This window comes from Chiloscyllium plagiosum, chromosome 26 (assembly GCF_004010195.1).
Source record: "Chiloscyllium plagiosum isolate BGI_BamShark_2017 chromosome 26, ASM401019v2, whole genome shotgun sequence".
Taxonomy (NCBI): Eukaryota; Metazoa; Chordata; class Chondrichthyes; order Orectolobiformes; family Hemiscylliidae; genus Chiloscyllium; species Chiloscyllium plagiosum.
The window spans coordinates 40,659,198-40,662,972 of NC_057735.1; the positions used below are offsets into that span (position 1 = coordinate 40,659,198).

Below are 3,775 nucleotides of genomic sequence, written 5' to 3' on the forward strand. Positions count from 1 at the left end.
TGTTCCACATATCCTACGAAGAGGCAGGCATAGCTGGGGCCCATGCGGGTGCCCATGGCTACTCCTTTTGTTTGGAGAAAGTGGGAGGATTGGAAAGAAAAGTTGTTCAGGGTGAGGGCCAGTTCGGTCAGTCGAAGGAGGGTGTCGGTGGAAGGGTACTGGGTGGTACGGCGGGAAAGGCAGAAGCGGAGTGCTTTGAGTCCTTCGTGATGGGGGATGGAGGTGTACAGGGACTGGATGTCCATGTTGAAGATGAGGCGTTGGGGACCGGGGAAGCGGAAATCCTGGCGGAGGTGGAGGGCGTGGGTGGTGTCACGGACGTAGGTGGGGGGTTCTTGGACTAATGGGGACAGGACCGTGTCGAGGTATGCCGAGATGAGTTCGGTTGGGCAGGAGCAGGCTGAGACGATGGGTCGTCCGGGGCAGTCAGGTTTGTGGATTTTGGGCAGGAGGTAGAAACGGGCGGTGCGGGGTTGTGGGACTATGAGGTTGGAGGCGGTGGATGGGAGATCCCCTGAGGTGATGAGGTTATGGATGGTCTGGGAGATGATGGTTTGGTGGTGGGGGGTGGGGTCATGGTCAAAGGGGCAGTAGGAGGAGGTGCCTGTGAGCTGGCGTTTAGCCTCAGCGGTGTAAAGGTCAGTGTAAAGGTCCCTTCCCAGCCATTCCCCCTCGCTTCCACTTCTCACAGCCACCTACCAAATTCATTCCTCCCATTGACCAACCAGGTGTACCCTCTACCTGTCTTCACCCAGCCCCACTTCACCACTCTGCCCTCGCCACCCCCTTTATCTGCAGCTCCCCTTACACCTACCCCCAGTCCTGAGGAAGGGTTACACCCGAAACATTGACTTCTCTACCTCCTGATGTTGCCTGGCTTGCAGTATTCTTTCTGCCTCCTCCTTGTCTACCTTAGATTCCAAACATCTACAGTTTTTTTGTCTGCAACCATATTTATAACTTCAGGCACACATTTATCCACCCAGTTTCCTTGCTTTCAATATTGGCACATCTATCTCTTTCCCTGTGATTTGTGGATGATCTATTTTAAATGAACCAGCTCTTGATTAAGGAGAGGTTTGGTCGATTAAAAATTATGAAATTTGTTTATTTTCAACACTGCTGTGGAAGAAATATCATTGTTAAGAATGTGGGGCAGCAAAGTGGCTCAGTGGTTAGCACTGCTGCCTCACAGCGCCAGGGACCCGGGTTTGATTCCAACCTCGGGCGACTGTCTGTGTGGAGTTTGCACATTCTCTCCGTGTCTGTGTGGGTTTCCTACGGGTGCTCCTGTTTCCTCCCACAATCCAAAGATGTGGATTGGCCATGCTAAACTGCCCCATAGTGTTCAGTGATATGTAGGTTAGGTGCATTAGTCAGGGGTAAATATAGGGTAGAGGAATGCATCTAGTTGGTTACTCTTCGGAGGGCGGTGTGGCCTTGTTGGGCTGAAAGGTCTGTTTCACACATAGGGATTCTGGAAGTTACACCTATTTGTCTTTGCTAATCTTTTCCTTTTTACAAATAGATCAAAGTCTTTACATTCTTTTTTTTTAATTTTTCACTAGTTTACTTTCTTTATATTTTTCCATGAGTCATAGGCAAGTATTTATTGCCAATTCATATAACTCACCAGGGATGGTTTCTGCAGAGGTAATAATCATCTTCCATCAACCATGCAACTACAAGTGATCATAGGTCAGTTTTTTGAATTGCAACACTTCCTTTACAGTGTCTGCTTGAAGTTCTTTGACACCCTCCAGGGGTGATATTCTGTAGTTTCTCTGGACTGAGTGAAATTTTGGAGACAGTCAGTGAATTACAATCTTGGAATTTAGATTCCCAGCTAACATTGGCTTTCATGTCCTTCTCTCTACATCTTAAACAATAAATCTTGCTTAAATGTTTAATATGTTTGTATGATCCATTGTCACAAAATATTAATATGTGAATAGCAGACTTTGTTGTAAAACTTTGAACACTTTGGAACCTAGGCACTTTTGAAATGAGAAGTAGTGTCTGTCTTTCCAATACTGAACTTAGTATTCATACTGAAACTGACTCCTGACTTATACTGTGATTGAGGAGAAAGTGAGGTCTGCAGATGCTGGAGATCAAAGTTGAAACTTTATTGCTGGAGCTGTGCTGTTCCAGCAATAAAGTTTCAACTTATACTGTGATTGAGTTCGATTGACTTTGATTTGATTTGATTTATTACTGTCACATATACTGAGGTACAGTGATAAATCTTGTCTTACATGCTTTACAGGGAGATCATAATTATACAAGTGCATCAAGTAACAGAACTGAGTGCAGGATAAAATATTACTGCTGCTGTGAAGGTGGAGAGAGACACACATTGGAGTAGGGAGTGGTCCTCATTGCAGAAAGTGCAGGCAAATGTGATCTGTTTTTCAGGCTAGCTGTTTGATCAAGACTGGTTTCAGTAGGGCCCAATACCTTGCTATTGCTGAGTAAGACACATTCCTTGTGGCTTCTTTGCAGCTCGTCACCTGGACAATCTCAATCATCTGTCCATCCACCCTGTTTCCAATAGGTAATAGAGTTAAAATCACTCACAATTATAAACTTAAAAACTTCAGGTACTCAATTAGCTTAAGCTTTAACTAAAATCGACACTCGGTGCCTTATCTTGCACTCAATACCATTTACCATCATCTCTGGGTTCATTGGTCCACAGCGGTTTCAGCGAAAACAAACCTCAATTTTGAAATTCCATTCTTGTTTTCAAATCACTTCATGCAGTCCAGTCCAGTCGTTTGCCAGCACTTCAAGATATCTGAGATCCTTTAATTTCAGCTTGTATGCACCATACATGTTAATTAGGGTTGTCTTAGGGCCTAAGGTCTGGAATTCTCTCTCTAAATCTGTCCACTTCTCTATCCTCCTTTAAGAAACCCCTCAGTATCTATCCCTTTGGGCAAAAGTGAGGACTGCAGATGCTGGAAACCAGACCAGAGATCAGAGTGGTGCTGGAAAAGCACAGGTCAGGCAGCATCTGAGGAGCTGGAAAATCAACATTTCGGGCAAAAGCCCTTCATCTGGAATCTGACCAAACTTTTGGCCTTGAATCATCTGATGTGAATTAGTATCATAATGTTTTATAATGCCTATTTGAGGGTCCCTTGTGGTGTTTTGTTACACGAAAGGTGCAATAATATTACAAGTTGCTAACATGTAAGGACGCAATTGTAGGATCTAGGTCAAGTTATAATCACCAGGATTCAAATCAAGGATTGCAATAGCTCAGTGGTTAGCACTGCTACCTCACAGCACTGGGTACCTGTGTTCAATTCCAGCCTTGGGTGACTGTCTGTGTGGAGTTTGCACATTCTCCCTGTGTCTGTCAGGTGCTCTGGTTTCCTTCCATAGTCCAAAGATGTGCAGATTAGGTGGACTGGTCGTGCTAAAATTGTCCAGGTAAGTGTGGTCTAGTTAACTGTGTAATTGTGGGGTAACAGGGATACGGTCAGGGCTGGATCCAGATGGGATGCTCTTTGGAGGCTCAGTGCAAAATTTATGGACTGAATGGCCTCTTTGTGCACCGTAGAGGTGCTATTCTATGATTTAGAAATCTGAGGGTGCTTGATGGAAAAGATTGATATTGTGCAAATTTTAGTGAAGGGAACAAACTATTTTGATGTGTTGATTGAAATGCTTGAAATGTGAACATTTGACCACTTATTTAATACACTGTTATCCTTTTCATAGGACGTATAACTACAGTGGTCATGTATACATTCCACCACCTCCT

At 44.5% G+C, this 3,775-nt stretch overlaps 1 long non-coding RNA gene across 1 annotated transcript in view; it reads right to left on the reverse strand.

Annotated features, from left to right (window-relative positions):
* LOC122563281 overlaps nucleotides 1-2,998 on the reverse strand; it is an 11,042-nt gene extending 8,044 nt beyond the window's left edge. The window contains exons 1-2 of the long non-coding RNA XR_006315551.1: nucleotides 2,461-2,998; nucleotides 1,634-1,789 (exon numbers count right to left, since the gene is read on the reverse strand). This is a non-coding gene — a long non-coding RNA (uncharacterized LOC122563281). The remainder of the gene's footprint in view (nucleotides 1-1,633; nucleotides 1,790-2,460) is intronic.
* Nucleotides 2,999-3,775: the final 777 nt, after the last annotated feature.